At 43.8% G+C, this 18,022-nt stretch overlaps 1 long non-coding RNA gene across 1 annotated transcript; it reads right to left on the bottom strand.

Moving 5' to 3' along the window:
* Positions 1-222: 222 nt before the first annotated feature.
* On the bottom strand, positions 223-1,261 carry LOC135057970 (uncharacterized). The gene is made up of 2 exons (XR_010244498.1): positions 834-1,261; positions 223-410 (listed from the first exon to the last, which is right to left on the bottom strand). It is a non-coding gene; the product is annotated as an uncharacterized LOC135057970 (long non-coding RNA).
* Positions 1,262-18,022: the final 16,761 nt, after the last annotated feature.

The following is an 18,022-nucleotide window of genomic DNA, read 5'->3' as shown; positions in this document are numbered from 1 at the left end:
AATCAGTCAGATTCAGTTAGTGGAAATGTCTGTCTTTCAAGGTATAAAGCAAACTCAGAAGTAAATGACAATATCTGTGTTAGAAATACTGAGGACATTTTTGTTCCTGGATGAATATATCCCTAAATAGGCATAAAAAATATATTGTTTTCTACTTAGAGGATTATTTGTTTCTGGGGGAAAAAATACTGTAAGCAACATGATAAGAACAAATCAGAACCATACCAGACATTTTTTTTATTTTATTTTACCATACCTTTTCGCAAACAAAATAAAAAATAAACTTTCAGTATTAGTTCAATAAATAATTCTGTTCCATGATAATAGGTCCATGATAATAATTTTTTATGTTGCAGATGCATTTTGTTCTTCCAAGTGGACACGTGTATAACTTCTTTAGTTTTTAGTTTCTGAAGAGTAATAAAAAAACATGTTTTTTTTTTTTTAAATCTCCCATTAGGTTATCATAACTCATGCATTAAAGGGTTAATAAATGTTTTTAATTGTTTTTAAAACCAGGCACAGTTATAATCTTTATTGAGTCTTTAGCAGCATCCATTTAATACAATTAATATTGTATTTACAGTATAAAAGTGGTCTGCAAATGTATTTTTATTTTCTTTTAATGTTGTTTGTTTTGTTTTCATAGCCCAAGGCCGCATATAAACGGCCACAACCTCCACAAGATGGAGACATTACTGGTGACCAGTACTAAAGTGAAATGACACAGCTGTTTCAACATTCATTTTCAGAATGAATAAACTCATGCCTGTCGACAAACTTAAGTTTAAGTATCAATAAAACAAGGGGCAAATAAAATGGTCATGCCTTACCTTTTTTTTGTTTTTTGTTAATACTATGGAGTTGGACGCAGTCACTTCTGTATCTTTATGTTAACTTTGCTACAAAGTCCTTCCTTGGAAGAGATCTGGGCATCCGAATATGCAAGGAGTAAGATGCTTACTGTCAGCGTCCATAGAGAAATACGTTTTTCTGAGTCTTTAGAGGCAAAATGTGCACCAGCCCTATGGAAAGTGTAACATTTCAGTCTGAGTATTGGCTGCTATGTGAGCGGTTCAGCATCTATGTAAGCAACCGCTTTCTGTGTCTTCTACACTCCCATAAGATGTAACTTCTCCATGTGACATCTTAGCTACCGCTCCTCTCACCTCCCAGAAAAGCCCCTCACTTCTGCTACAGTACATCCAAATCTATACTGCAACACTTTGCAGATGGAAAACATCTTTCCACTGTATCCGATATCGCTGCTGCAGCCAAATCAGCCTATTCTGCATCGTTATTACAAGTGCTGTTCAGTCCATTATTTTCTTTTAGATATTGCAACACAATAATGTCTAATGACATGTTTGGTTTTTATTTTTTTAGGACTAGCTGCAGGGAACCTTAAAATATTATTGTAATGTAACTCTAAATTTTGCTTAACTCTCTTATCCATTGCTGCACGATATGGACACAGCATAGAAAGTGGGATTTTTCTTTAAGAAAACAACAAAGGGGTGTGTGGAAATGTCAGGGTCACGCTGTTGGTTTTACTGTTTGTCACTTTGCTTAAACCCCTTTTCCACTTGTAGCACAGGTCGCAGCCAGGAGCCTGACACGGCTGTGACCTCTGCTACAGCCCTCTTCTACACTAGCTCCACCAACCCGGCATATTGCCAGGTTGGTGACGCTGCTGCTGACACGGCAGGGGCGCCGCTGGGAGATCACATGATCTCCCAGCGCCGCCCTTCCATTCACTGCGAACGTGAGCCATGTCGCCTCAACACGGCTTCCGTTTACACTACACAGCTTACCGGGTTGAACATGTGTTCAACCCGGCAAGCTACCCGGGTAGGAATTTGCAGGGGGAACCGCTTCCACTAGGAAAAAACACGGGTAAATGCGCGCTCCCGCACATTTACCCGTGTTTTTAGAGCTAGTGGAAAAGGGGTATATGTGTAACATATGAAGATTAGCTCTGTACATGCCAAGAAAACAGCCTCACATACAGAGGCGTCACCAGGTGTGGTGACACCCGGTGCGCACTCTGCATTACTTCACCCCACTCACCCCTCCGGAGCTACGGGCACTCGAAAAAGGGGACATGGCCTAATTTAAAGGGGCGTGGCCTCGCGGATCTCGTCTTCTTCCCTCTGGGGGCATTTCCAGCTTCCCCGGAGATGTTGACTGTCCCCGGAGACTGGGCAGGGTCCCGTGCCAGCTCTTATCTGTGACAGGAGCTGAGTACTGCAGAGGATTATCACACTGCAGCACTCGGCTTCTGTCACCGCAGAAGAGCAGGCACTTGGTGTCAGCCCTTCCGTGGGCCGCACCCCCCGCACCCGCCTTCTGACGCCATTGCTCATATATATACTCATATTATGAATGTTAGCTCTACTTTGATACTTACATCTGCTTGTGACTGGAGAGGGAAGGCGGGGATGGAAGGGCCAAGTACCATATGGGTGTGTTTGTGTAATAAAAAATTTGCAGACTGGCATAAACATTGGCGTACCTATAATGTGTGTACTATCCGGAATCCTGCATCGGCCAGCCCTGCAGAACTGCAGAGATCACTAGGAAAATGTTGTGGCAGCCATTTTCACAGTGTTTTAAGCACGTACAATAAAGAAGTCTCTGGGAATATGGCATGGGCACCATGTTCCCGGAGACATGCACATGTGCAGTAGACTCTGGCACAAAGCTATAATCTATTGCACTGCCTGATAGGAGGGGGGTTACAAGGAGCCTGCACATGGCCCCTCTCCTCTCTTAAATGGCCTCTAGACACAGAGTTGCATATATGCCAGTAAAGCAGGACCATAGGCAAGGATGTGTTAGTAGTGCCATCACCTCGGGTGTAAGACCCCTGCATCTGCCTTAATAGCACCATGCAGCCAGTAGCACTACTCGGAGCGTCCAAAGGACATTTCAGGCATGCAACCTGTACTGTGTAGAGCCACCCGGAGTGTCTAGGCAGCTGTCCACTTGCTCCTGCCAACAGCCCTACATTCTCCTGTGTTATCATGTGGTTGAGGGCAGGGCCAGCACAGGGTGGTCATGAGCCCTATTCAAAGCCATCAGTTGTCTTTTTATGGTTCTAAACAAAATCTGGAATCCTGGATTATAGCATGTTTTTTTTTTTCTTTAAAAAAAATACAATTACCATTAAATATACAGAATGTCAGGAATCGGGACTTTGCATCATACATCTTACCAGTGCACAGTCTAGTCCGGCTCCGAGGATTCCGCAGGTGTTATGCTATCTCTCATTCCACTCCCCGTTGCATGGGTTCCGGCACCCCTGAATGCTGTCCCGGCTCCCCGCTACCGCGGGTACTGGGTGCTGCCATATTGCTGTCGGTCAGCTGACCGCATCTCCACCAATTGCAAGTGTCGGTCCAGCGTTCAGTTCCTGTTCCTGAAGATCTGTTTACGACCAGCGATCCTCCTGTTCCAGCAGCATTACCAGCACTGTGATTCCAGCTCATGGTAGTAACACCTGTACTGTGATTCCGGGAGCTATAATCTCTTCCAGAGTGTCCTTGAGTGTGCTGCTACATTAATTCCCAAAACAGCCCTGTCCAAGTGTATGTTATCCAATGTGCATTCGTGTGTACTGCAGTTCCAGTAATCGCTCCAGTTCCAGTCTGGTCCAAGCAAGTCAGATCCTAAACTAACTCCAGTTCCAGTTTTCTCTCCGGTTCCAGTCTGGGCCAAGCAAGTCAGATCCTAAACTGACTCTAGTTCCAGTTGTCTCTCCGGTTCCAGTCCGTTTCAAACAAATTAGTTTCCATGCTGACTTCAGTTCCTGGATTTCTTTTGTGCATTCATTAATAGAAGAATACCTGAATTATCTTCTTCTCCTCCCTGTGTACCTCATGCGCAAGACTTACCTGCATCCACCAAGTTTCCTGCACCGTGCGCTCCCCACAGAACCAAATACATATTCCAACTTGAATTCACAAAATACCAGCGTTCTGATACAGAATAAGAAATATACATTAAGAATCTCATCTGATGTGCAATAAAAGAGTTTTATTTTCGCACAGTTGGCCTGTAGTCAAAATAAGGACATTTCAAGGGGATCAGTATGATATCCCAGCTGTGGGTATCCCAGCAGTCAGCAGACTCATGGGCTCGCTGCGCTCGCCATGCATCGGGCCCATTGGTCGCCACACAATTTATTCCCACTCGGATGGTGGCGTGGACCACCACCCAAGTGGGGATTCCTAGTGACGGTTGGGATTTCGACCGCCGGCATTTCACCAGGTGTCTGGATTCCGCATCGGTATCCTGACTGCCGGGATCCAGACAGACATCAAATTGGCCGCATACCATTTCAAGGGTCCAACATTTTTAATGACATCTTTAAAACGCGTGGACTCTCCCTGGGCTGTAGAGACAATTGAGTCCAGATTGTGAACCGGGATCATATCAATTGCCTCCTGCTCAGGAGATACATTATATGCCACAATTATGGTGAATGTTGTGTAAAATTGCTGGAACACCTAGCTATCGAAAGAGTAAAGTGTAAAGAGGTTTGGACTGGACAAACCTTGCACTCTTATTCATGTGTGATATAATGTGTTATAGTAATCATTAATACAATTGCACTATTTCCAATCCCTATTCTCCCCTCTATAAGGATGGCAGATTTTAGAATGTCATGTAGCGGTGGCAGAGTCTCTATCACAGCGTGTACTTTAAAACCACTTAACTGATGATATTTCTCTTCATAACTGTTCATAACATTGTTTTTCTCTAATTTAATATAGTTTAAAAAGTGCGGTTTTTTTATATTTAAATATTGTATTATACACATCTGCAGAATAGATCACCCCATTAAAAACTGGGGGACACAGTGGGGTGGCGCGGTCACATGTGATTTGACCATGCCAGGTAAGTTGTTACATAGGCTCTGGAAAAGTGTTCTTAGTAATGGTTCATTTTCTTTCCTGCTTATAGACTTTTCAGGTGGATAAATATTATAGATTGACAGTACTTGTTGATGTCAAGAATTCCTTTACATTGGTTTCTGTGTTATAAGAAAAATGATTAGTCAAAATAACAACATTGTGGCTAATTGAGACCTGATCGCTGCTGTGTTTTCGAACAGCAGACTATCAGGTCTGAACTGCACATGCGCAGGTGCCGCAGTGCGCCAGCGCATGCCAGAGATGCGATCGGCATCTCAGCCCAATCAGGCAGAGGCGTTCGCTGGGTGGGAGGGGGTGGGCCGGAGGCGTTGGACTGCCATTTTGGGGGCCTGGTCCGTGCAACGCAGGTGTGTCCGGACCGTGCTGGGGGTGGGGGTTGGGCCGCAGAGCGACGGGTAGCTCTTGTAATGCAATGCAATGCATTTGTACCTGTGTGGGAGGGGAGTCAAACATGCGGGGCGGACTAGCCCTGTGCTGGGTTCCCCCCACATGTCTGTGAAAGTGATCGTAGATGTGCTAAATTTAGCACATCTACGATGAAATCTGAATTACCCCCATTGTGTTTATAACATTTGTCACCTTTAAATCAGCCATGTCTTTGTGTCATACAGTAAGGGGCTTACTTATTAGCAAAGGCAGTTTCCACATTATTTTGTTATCGGCCCATTTAACAACAGTCTAGCGCAGGAGATATCAGAGACATAACATTGCAGGCCGCAGTCCCTATTATTCTCATTAGGGACTGTGATCTGACTGTATTTACCAAGCTTGGCCTCATCAGCTAATGCCATCTTTAAAACTTTGTTTCAGAGAGGGATCCTTCTGAAGGCAACACATGCACATGCAGCATTAAAGTCTCTGCCTGTGAGACTGTGAAATCCACTGCTCAGTAGCGGGATTGATAGATAAATAAATATTTACATCCCAGTAGACTCTCTTTGCCTGCATTAGTAGAAACACCAGAGCCCTGGGTAAAATACTCAGAGGGACAAAGCAACTGGCAGTTCTCCAGGTTAACAGTTTGAAATGAAGTGCTAAGGTATCTATTTATCATCATTTTTTAAAATAAAATAACAAGAAAATGACCATTCTCTCCCTGTTTTCACAGAAAAAAATATTTTGTGAATGCATTACAGACATTTTGGAGGGGAGTTCGCAAAAGTCTCCCCTAAATAACACTCACATCAAGTCCATGTGGCTACCGCATTTCCCATTCCTGCAATGGGAAATGAGGTAATTCAGAATTTACCATGATTCAACTGGGACATTTTATCGGAAGAAGCCCTACATAGCTAGCGCTATCTTCAGATGGATTTAGCAGGGGCATTTATTATCGAATATTTTATTTATTTAGAACAAACAGCATATCTATATTTTTTTCTTTTATATGTGTATACATGTGAAATAAATGTGATATTTTATCTATTAAGCCTTTTGGATATTAGATTGTGTTTTTTACATACATGATCAGCCAGCGCTGGTAGTTTTTTCTTTTTCTTGTTGTTCAATTTCCCAGGGGACTTACCATCCCCATACCAGCTGCTATTGATAGCGCACCTTCTCTTTCTCTTGACCTGCATTTATGTATCTGGCAGCTTGGGGGCATATTTGTATCTGGCAACACTGGGGGCATATATATCTGGCACCGTTGGAGGCATATATGTATCTGGCAGCACTGGAGGTATATGTATCTGGCAGCACTTGGGGCATATGTATTTGGCACCGATAGGGGCATTTATGTATCTGGTACCGCAGGGGGCATTTATGTATCTGGCAGCACTGGGGGCACATGTATCTGGCACCGCTGGGGGCATTTATGTAACTGGCACCGCTGGGGGCATATATGCATCTGGCACCGCTGGGGGGAATATATGTATCTGGCACCGCTGGGGGCATACAGTATGTGTATCTGGCACCGCTGGGGCATATGTGTATCTGGCACTGCTGTGGGCATATGTGTATCTGGCACTGCTGGGGGCATATGTATCTGGCACAACTGGGGACATTTATGTATATAGCACCACTGGGGGCATATATGTATCTGGCAGCACTGGGGGCATATGTATCTGGCACCCCGCTGAGGGCATATGTATCTGGCACAACTGGGGACATTTATGTATCTGGCACAGCTGGGGGCATATATGCATCTGGCACCGCTGGGGGGAATATATGTATCTGGCACCGCTCGGGGCATACAGTATGTGTATCTGGCACCGCTGGGGCATATGTGTATCTGGCACTGCTGTGGGCATATGTGTATCTGGCACTGCTGGGGGCATTTATGTATCTGGCACCGCTGGGGGCATATATGTACAGTATCTGGCAGCTTGGGGGCATATATGTATCTGGCAGCACTGGGGACATATGTGTATATGGTCCACTGGGGGCATATGTGTATCAGGAACTATGAGGGCATATGTTTATCTGTCACCACTGGGGGCATATGTGTATATGGCACCACTGGGGACATTGAGTAAGGGGCACCACTGGGGGGCATATGTGTATCTGGCATTACTGGGGGCATATGTGTAAGGGGCACTAGACACAGAATGAAGGGAGGGGAAGATGAGGGTGTTGCTGAGAGACACTGGGAGGAGATGATGGTATGGCTGAGAGACGCAGGGGTTAGGAGGTGATATGAGTCTGGTTGAACACCTCCGTGACATTATGATGAGCTTGGTTATATTCCTACACAAAAAAAGCATCTTCTGGATCATGTAATTTCCTACATGAATAGTGATTAATGATAGAAGATGCTGTCTGCCCAGGGAGGACATTTCTTCAGATGTTTCCCGTTGTGAGAAACCACCATATACTGTAAGTATGGTGCATATGGAAAGGAATGCTCCCAGAGTAATGAGAAACAGGTGGTGTGTCATGTTGACACGCTCACATGTGCAGTGGCCACGCCCCTTGTGGTATGTGATTTATATTGCTTTGAGTGCCAATAAGCGGTGATAGATACACCCAATAGGCGGTGGTAGACACGCTCAGTAGGTGGTGCTAAATACCCCCGTCCGATGGTGCACCCCCTAATAAAATATTCTGCGCACGTATATGATCACAAACTTACATAACAAGTGGAACATAACACAATCCTGCATGCGTTCCAGTGATCCACATTGGATAAAAATAGTAAAAAAAAAAAAAAAGATTTAATATATCATACTTACCCAAAGTGCATACACACAATGCATTGTATGCTTGCAATTTTAATAATAATTATAATAATAATAATAATTTTATTTGTATAGCGCTCTTTATCCAATAGGACTCAAGGCGCTTAACAGATACATAGCATTATATTGTACAGAAACAATGAAGCACAGAAAAGTTTTTCATAAAATAAAGAGGCATGTAGACATTATGGAAATGCTTGAGTAAACAGGAAAGTCTTGAGTTAATTTTTGAAGGATTCTATAGTTGGGGCCTCTCACACTGTGCGGGGAAGTGCGTTCCATAGAGTTGAAGCCGCATGACTAAAAGCTCGACCCCCAGATGAATTACGGGAGATTCTAGGTACTGCTAAAAGTCCTTCATCTACAGATCACAGTAATCAAGTGGGGCAGTATGGAATCCGAAGCTGCTACAGGTACCCTGGGCCCTGGTCATGTAGTGCTTTGAAACTCAGTAAGTCAATCTTGAAGATGATTCGCCATTTTACAGGCAGCCAGTGAAGGAAGTAGAGGATGGGTGTTATGTGGCTAGAACAGGGCTGGTTGGTTAACAGCCTGGCAGCTGTGTTTTGCACCAGTTGTAAGCGGTGCAATTCTTTTGCTGGGAGACCAAGGTAGAGGGCATTACAGTAGTTTAATCGAGATTATATAAATGCATGTATGACTTTTGGCAGATCATCTGAGGAAATTAAGTGCTTGATTCTGGCTATGTTCCTCAGGTGAAATAATGAGTATTTGATTGTGGCTGATATCTGATGTCTAAGTGTCAAGCCACCATCCAGGACAACACCAAGATTCCGCACACGATCAGTGGTTTGTAATTCTGAATCCCCAGGTGTAAGTTCAGTTGGTTGGCTATGCTGTAGTCTTGTCCTTTGATGTTGCGGTCCTATCATAAGGACCTCTGTTTTATCCGGGTTCAGTAGCAGCCAACTGGCACTCATCCACTCCTGGAGCTCAGCTAGACAGCCATTTAGGGATGCTATTGTGCTATCGGTGCCTGGAGCAAAGGACAAGTACAGTTGTGTATCATCTGCATAGCAGTGTTAGACCAAGCCATGGCGTCTGATTATTTCACCAAGTGGGAGCATGTATACTGCAAAAAGCATGGGGGATAGTATAGAACCTTGTGGGACACCACATGGCAATGGCACTGATGGTGATGAGTATACTCCAGACGATACTCTCTATTACCTGCCTGTGAGAAATGATTTTAACCAATTTAGGAAAGTGCCATCCAGTCCACACAAATGTATCAGTCGCTCAATCAGAAGCCCATGGTCCACGGTATCAAATGCTGCAGAGAGATCCAGAAGGATTAAGATTGAACAGTCACCTCTGTCTCTTGCCATCAGAAGATAATTTAACACACACACCAGGGCTGTTTCAGTGCTATGGGGGTAATTCTGAGTTGATCGCAGCAGGATTTTTGTTAGCAGTTGGGCAAAACCATGTGCACTGCAGGGGAGGAAGATATAACATGTGCAGAGAGAGTTAGATTTGGGTGGGTTATTTTGTTTCTGTGTAGGGTAAATACTGGCTGCTTTATTTTTACACTGCAATTTAGATTGCAGATTGAACACACCACACCCAAATCTAACTCTCTCTGCACATGTTATATCTGCCTCCCCTGCAGTGCACATGGTTTTGCCCAACTGCTAACAAAAATCCTGCTGCGATCAACTCAGAATTACCCCCTATGTCTACTCCTGAATCCTGATTGGAATGGATGATAAATATCATAGGTTGTCTGGCGGGTTTCCAGTTGATTTGCACACTTTTTCAATAACCTTTCCTAGAAAAGAAAGGTTTGATACTGGTCTGTAGTTAGTCATGCAGTCGGGATCTAAATTAGGTTTTTTAAGAAGAGGTCTAACAGTTGCTTCCTTTAGGGGTCCAGGAAAAATGCCTGTCTGCAAAGAGCATTGAACAAATTTTGCAAAGACAGGACCAATTATATCCATACAACCTATTAGAAGCTTGGTTGAGGAAGGGTCCAGATCACAGGTGGTGGGACACAAAATCAGAGCAATTTCAGCAATGTCCTTTATATCCACTGGGTCAAAGCAAGTAAGTTATATTAGCAGGCTTGGTAGTTTGGCACTCCTTTGATCGCACTGTGGAGATTCCAGCCCTGATGGTGCATATTTTATCTGCAAAGAAGTATGCAAACTCGTTGCATCTTGCCTGGGAGAGGGTCTCATCAGTCTGCAGGCATGCTGGCTTGCAAAGCATCTCCACTGTGCGGAAAAGTTGAGCTGGCCTATTGTTTGCTGCCGTGATCTCATTTGACAGGAACTGTGATTTCTTACAGGTGATTGTCGATTGATATTCTTCATTATGCTTTATTCCTTTTATTTTGTCATCCACTAGGTTAGTCTTCCTCCATCGTCTTTCCAGTCTACACCCCCTTTTCTTGAGCTCACTAACATTGTTGTCGAACCAGGGAGCTCGACGTTGCAGCCGTAACATCCCTATTATAATAACGGACTAGGGAGCAGGGATCTTCACAGGCACCCAGTATAGCAGAGAGATCCAGATTTTGACTATATAGTCAAAGTTGTAAGAAAAGTTAGCACATATCGCACTGGGTGTACACAGCTTGCTATACCGATGCGTGCTCCCGTGGGATCGGTATCGCAAGAAAAAATAGACTGTGCAGGCAAGGCAATTTTGACTATATTGTGTACAAACTAGTATAAATTTTTGTCAAAAACGGCCATAGTCAAAATCGCACCGTGTGTATAGACAATATCGGTGCTTTTGGGCTCTGGGGGAGTTCAAGGGAAATCGCATATTCAAAATCGGGCAGTCTGTATCTCACCATATGTATGCACCATTAGTTTGATGAAAATCAATGTAACAGATGCATCAGTAATCCATCTGTACTGTGTGGTGGTAGAGGGAGATGGGCACTGATGTGGTGCTACTATGCATTCCTGGATGTAAAAGATGGTGCAGATAGAGGCCGAATATGGAAGGCTCCGGAATATTTTCTAATTCACTGTGACAGGGCTTTCCCAACACACGCAAAAGCAAATTCAGCAAGTTTTAGTGATTTGTTTTCTCAACACAATTGTATTTAAAATGTGACTTGTGATAAATATGCCACTATGCAGGGAATTCAAATCTTAACGCGCTCCCTATCTACTGTCTAAAGTGATGGGAGATAGAGGGGTGATATTCAAATGGCCCCCGTTATTGCCCCTATCGCGTCCAGTACAGTCTGGCTTAGGCACGAAAAGCACCTAAACCCAACTAAACTAATGGGTGTGATCGTGAAAAGACCTGTTTGGGTCTCTTTACGCGCATTTCAGCTTGCGCCCTCCAGGGGTAGCGAACTACTTGTCGCGCCCGTTGGCAGAGATATTAGAATACCACCGAGGGGTGCGATCGCGGCCAGAAAGGGGAGGGGGGGAGATAACATTTGAATCCAGCCCTATGGGTGGTAAATAAACTAGTGCTCATATGTTTTTTAAGTGGAGAACAATGAAATAGTGGTTAGCATTGCTAATGGACAGTGTTGGTGTCATGGGTTGAAATCTGGCCACGGCCTTATCTGTATCCTCCTTATACCCAAGTTTCCTCCTACTATCCGAAAAGACATGGAAAATTATTTATGTGCTTCACATGTGAATGACTACATTTTCACTGCTAAGCGCTGCATAATATATATGTGAGCTATATTAAAACCTGTCAATAAATACACATATAAGATTAGTTCTCTTCTAAGGTTTCCACATATCAGTTTTTAATTTGGTTATTTGCACCAGGCTAGAGAATGATTCTATTAATTAAACATTTGATCAAACATCCAGACAATTAAATCTAAATATCTAATCAGGGCTGGATGTAGCATTATTCACTGGGCCTAAGCTGAGGGGTGCAAAAGCTACGAAACTGCTCTTTTACCCCTTTACAATGCCCTTTTTTTCTGTTACCAATAGATAAATATAAATTGAAAATCTAAAAATAGATGCAAGTTTAATGTGAGGCACATATTAAGGTAGATGAGAACTCCACCTATAACAATACAGAAATATTTTTGGATGGAGTTCAAGGAGTTAAAAAAACATAATTGTACCTTACATGTATGCACCATTCTCCATAACACTCAGTGTCCCTGAGGGCTGTTATGTTCCTTCTCTTCTCTTACCACATCTATACCACATTTGTCACCGACCAGATTAGATGTCATCATTTTATTAGGATTATTGGTTGACAAGGTTATAATTGTCAGATATCATACTTGGCAACTATTGTAATCTTCCCTCTGGGAATTTCCGGATGTCCATGGGAACCACCCGAAATTCATGAGTCTCCCAGACACACCAGATAGATAATGGATAAGTTTCCTAGGACAGTCCCAATTTTTGGCTATTGAAAAGAGATGTTTTTGGTGATTTTGCTGTGAGGTTTAAACCTGATGTTGCATTTCAAAAAGCAATGTGCATGTGCCAAAATCTGCAAGAAAGATCTTCACTTTTGGATATGTGAAGCTATTTCAGCCATGGTCTGCTACAGAATGGATGTACTTATATCCAGCGGCGGCTGCAGCACGGACTACCTTCTGCAGAACCTGGGGCTCTGCATCAGGCTTCCCTCTCCTAAACCCCCAGACAGAGGGAATTCTAATGCAGAGTCCATAGTTCTGCACGGAGGCTGCTGCTGCCGATTCCGGACACATGTCAGTCAGCACATATATTACATACTGTACATCTACATACTGTATATATGTGTATATGTGCTTAGCGTTTTCCTCCTGCACAAGGTAGTCGGTGCTGCAGCCGCCGCTGGTTATGCCAGCCTCCAGTTGTGCTAGGGAGACAAAAGGGAGGCAAAATTAACACGTTCAATAGGAACAAAAGGCACTAAACAAATACAAACATCAACCTTATAATGTAACATTTACATTGCATTACCATTAGCCAAGTTCAACACCTGGGACTACATAAAATTTTGATTATTGTCAAAGTCAGAAAAATATCATGCTACACGTTGCCATATATTCACCTCATGCGCTTGCCCGCTGCACATGCACTTTCGCTGGCGTGCGTGCACATATTTGCAAGTTGCGTGACGGCGCCCCTACGGGCGTGCGCTTGAGGGCATGGTATGTGCATTTACGGTAGAGTTTGTGTGCGTCTAGCTGGCTACTCAATCATTAAATAATAAAACCAAATAGTATGTTTTATAGATAATGTTCCCCTTAGTGATAACTGTAAGTTTGTTTAATGTGACTTGTTCACGGACGTGGGAATCCCTCTTTACGTGGTACAAAGGGTCTGATTAAGGTTGAACAGTGGTGTCTGGTACCTAACCGAAGAGTATTTTAATAGCAATAATCCGGTGTTGGTTAGGTAAAGATTAATCGCTCCTGCGTGTAGTTATGGCCATTAGTAGTTTCTGGACATTTCATATATTTGCAGTTCATTATCCATGCGGCGGGAATCCGGCGATTCCCTCCCACCTGAGCAGTTTGTAATAGCCACAGCCCACCTGTTCAAATCCACCTATGACCTTTTGTTACAGTGCAGAGAGACATTCCTGTGTCCAATGAACAATAAGATTGTAGGGCCCTTTGTAGTACACTGTATGTTGTGTATATAAGGGTCACTGTCCCCAGACCGGCCAGTACTCTCACTCTTCAACATTTATCTCAGATAATTGGAGGACTGGATTCCGGTTGCGCTTGCGAGTGTTCCCCGTATGGTATGTTTCTCTGTGGCCACTTTGTTACCCGTTTAAATGTTAGTCATTCATTCTTATTTGTTGTATTAGTGTTTGCGATCGTTCGCTATTGTGTATATTTCTGTTTAGTTATTCTGTTAGATTTTAATGTTAGCCTGTAGTGTATGAACTGTTCACTGTTTTCTTTTCCCATTTACTTAGTTAAATATTGTTAGTAAAGGTGTTGGAACCTTAGCCAGGTATTGAGTGTTTATTACATTACTGAGGGTGATCGGAGCATCTCAATCGCTCAAACAACTAGCTTACAAACCAAGGTTAAACAGCATTATATCATTACAGTATCTAACACTAAGATTTACAGTATAAGCATACTCTGTGTAAGGTATAAAAGGTTATTATCTGTGTGTACGCTAGCTGTGTGTTCAGTACACCCAGCGCAGCGTGTGTACGTGACTTGCGTACCACGTGCAAGGTATTCTTACGCAAATAGCGTACGGAGTGCGTAGCACGTGCACGAGGTTCAGCGGCCATTACGGCTTCACGGTATAGATGTAATAGCTTGTGTTGTAGAGTATAAGAATCAGCTTTATCAATTGAGGGCTCGTCCGTCCTCCACATATCCGCACTAACGAAAACAAACGTTATCTGCCAGCAAGGGCGGGAAGGCAGTAGTGCTGGCTAGATAAGCGTCTGTTTCGCTACGTAGTAGGAGTGCTGGTGGAATCCGGAACCGGAGGTAAGAACAATACGCTACTATCTTTTAAAACTGTTCATTTCTGTTTTTGCATACGCACACACGCACGCACACACCTGCATTGTTGCGGCTCACTCTCTTGTTGCCATTAGAAACGTGCTGAGGAAATCTGGTGCTATTTAGTTGAGATTATAAAGGATCATTTTTTTTAAGGAAATAATTGTAAAGGACACGCACACAGCATAGCAAATACTGTGTGGTGTACGGTAAGCGATTACAGTTGAACATCGTTTACATTGATAGAAGCGTGTTGGTTGCGTTGCTGTGAGCATATCTGGACTTTGTGCATACGTGTCTCGGGCAACGTGCGAGATTACGTACGCAACACAAAGGCATACGCACGTGGCGTGTTTACGCAGCGGAGCGTACGGATACGCCCACCGAGACTCAAATCACACGATAACATTGTTTTAGTGGGGACGGTATAGTATAGCCACCTGAATAATAGCACAGGTTTGTTCAGTTTTCCAAAAAGCTTAGTTAAAAGAGAACCTTTTTCCATTGCAATACTCAGGGATTGAACTACTGCCTGTATGAAAGGAATTTCTGTACAGAAAGATCAGTGTGTCTATGAGTGAGTAGGAGTGAGTGTGGAAATAAAGGTATTATTTTCTGTGAACCCACAAATCGGGATCCCGTCGGAGACCACATCAGGTGAGTGGACACTTGGTGGCGTGGGACTGGCTTGCCTGCGTTAACATTATACAAGGTAAAAGGAGCAAGTAGTATCCGCAGACAAAACGACTGCGAAGGTTTAAGCGCAGCCCGGGGGGTTTTGCGTATTACCCATATAGATTGAGCTCCGGCTGAAGGTTTCGCAGCCTAAACAACTGATTCCGTTGGTCGTACAGCGTATAAATATTAAGTTACTTATGCGCAGTGCGACTGGACCGCACGTAATTGTGTGCATTAGTTTGTTACCTTGATACCCATTAAAATTTACTGTGGGATCATAAATGCTATTTGTACATTCTAACCTGATTTGTGTAGGTTTTTGTTATTTTAAGGGATTTTCGCTGTTCACTCAGGAAATCTCCAACAACCAGTACTTACTGGGGAGGGTAGCATACTCCCACGCGCCCCAGTAAATAGAGGTTACAAAAGATCCCACGGATTGGATTGGCCAATTGGGGCGCAGAGTGAGTGAAGGCACTAGTGGAACTTTCACCGTCGCCTTACCGCGGGCAACTTGGTTTGTTTTGTAAGAATTTGCTGAGACAGCAATATCTGCAAACAATGGGGGCCAGTTGTTCAAAGAAGGGACGTCCAACAAGGGTTCACGTTGGTAATTGTTGGCCCAAAGGGTCAGCATGGTATATAATGTGTGAAAAATACGGATCACACACACAGGTATTTTGCAAAGAATGGGAACGAATGACAGAGGATGATGGGGAGCAGTTTCCCCGGGTAGGCAGTTTGAACCCTGAGGTATTGCAGAATCTAAGAAAAAGGATAGGTCTAATAAAATCTGCAAAGCAGAGGATTAGACATTATGATTGTTTACAGGTATGGCAACAGGAAAGTGAAATACAACAGGAATTAGCTCAGAAAGCAAATTCAAATCCTGGTAGGAGTCTGATAGCAACGGCACCACCACCGTATATAGTAGGGGACAAAGTGGCTGCAGAGAATGACATGCGGGTGTACGATAAGGGTGCACTTAACCAATGTAGTAATGATAAGAGTAAAATGAAAGTTAATGCAAATGTTGAGACTAACGCTAACCCATGCAAGTTGTATCCCATTTTAAACTTCCCCCAGGAATACGACCAGGAAGATGAGCCCACTACGATTTCAGCTCTCTCTCTAGCGGCCACCATAAACGATACTTCAGTGGGCATCACCCAACCAGTAAGATTGGTATCAAAGGCACATAGTTCAGGGACAGGTGAGGTTGTATCTAAAGGTAAGTACGGCACTGTACAATATGCTGAAACTGTTGCACCACCCACTGTAGAATCAACCCAGAGTGAAGTAATTAATATTAATCCTGTTAGAGTGATAGCGGTCCCCAATGGGAAGACCGACACAAATGGGGTCACACCCATCAGGAATATTGCAATGCACTGTCCCTGGTCCCGAGCAGAATTAAGAACAATTTTGTCTGAATTTCCTGATCCCAGAAAAGATTTAGCCGCATGTCAAAGGTTCATTAAGGACCTGGGTAACTCCACTGAACCAAATAACAAAGATTGGCGGACACTACTGAGGGCATGCCTGCCCTCTAGTATTGACCCTGTGAAATTTTTAGCTGACTGTAAATTAGATGAAGAAGTACCCCTTACGGATGAGTATAATCAAGATAATGTAACCAGGATCAATCTGCAGCTGGGAGTATACTTCCCAGCTGTGGTAAAATGGAACAAAATCTTCTCCATCAAACAAATGGAAGGAGAAACTGCCGCTGACTATTTCCACCGGGCACTGGAGGAAATGGCTAAATACACTGGGATCGTGGAAATTGAGGCAAATGTACACCATAGAGAGGTAGCGGTGTCCGTCTTGATGGACGGTTTAAAGGAGGTATTAAGGAATAGGGTACAAACCACTCAACCTAACTGGAGAGGTATGTCGGTGGCCGCCTTAAGAGAGACTGCTGTTGGGCACGACAGGAACATCACAAGACGCAGGGAGTCACAGAGTGATAAACTGATGGCTATAAGTATCCAAGCCCTCACAACAAGGCAGCCTCAGTCTAAATATCAGACCCCTGGTGGTAAGCCACATACGGTAAAATGTTACAATTGTAATAGGGAAGGTCATTTTGCACGTAACTGCACCAGTAATCCACACAATGCATATTAAAACCCTAGACAACGACATGACATACGAGATTGGGATCAAGGACCGCAGAGACGGAGTTATGAGCTACACGCAGGGGAAACAAGAAGGTATCCCCCAAGAAGAGACTGGCAAGTCTCTGATAATTCCCATTTACCTCCTTCACAGGTAATAGCTGCCAGTGCGATGCAGGGAGGTCACCACGCACCATAGGGGCGGGGCCACACCTGTAGTCTGCAGCCAGTGAAATTAATTGCAAGCCTTGGAAGTGAACCCGAGGTCACAATTGATGTAGCTGGTAATTCTCTAAATTTCCTTGTAGATACGGGGGCGGCCAAGTCAGTGATAAATTCGACCGTGGGCATGAGAACCACTGGTAAAACCATTCCAGCCATGGGAGTAACAGGAGTAGTGCAACAATACCCTTTAAGCAAACCAACAGAGGTTACGATAGGGCCTTTGCAGACCAAGCATTCTTTTCTGTTGGCTGCATCGGCTCCGACTAATCTCCTAGGGAGAGATTTACTGTGCAAAATGGGATGCGTCATATACTGTACTCCTGAAGGTGTGTTCTTGGACATACCCGAAAACCACGCTCAGGAAGCGCAGGATATGCTAGACTCCCCAACAAGATTAATGTCACACACTGTTGTTGTAAATAGGTGTCCGTCCAAGGTAGA

Source organism: Pseudophryne corroboree, chromosome 3 (genome assembly GCF_028390025.1).
Source record: "Pseudophryne corroboree isolate aPseCor3 chromosome 3, aPseCor3.hap2, whole genome shotgun sequence".
Taxonomy (NCBI): domain Eukaryota; kingdom Metazoa; phylum Chordata; class Amphibia; order Anura; family Myobatrachidae; genus Pseudophryne; species Pseudophryne corroboree.
The sequence above is the reverse complement of the archived record's forward strand: the minus strand, read 5'-3'. Positions and strand labels throughout refer to the sequence as shown.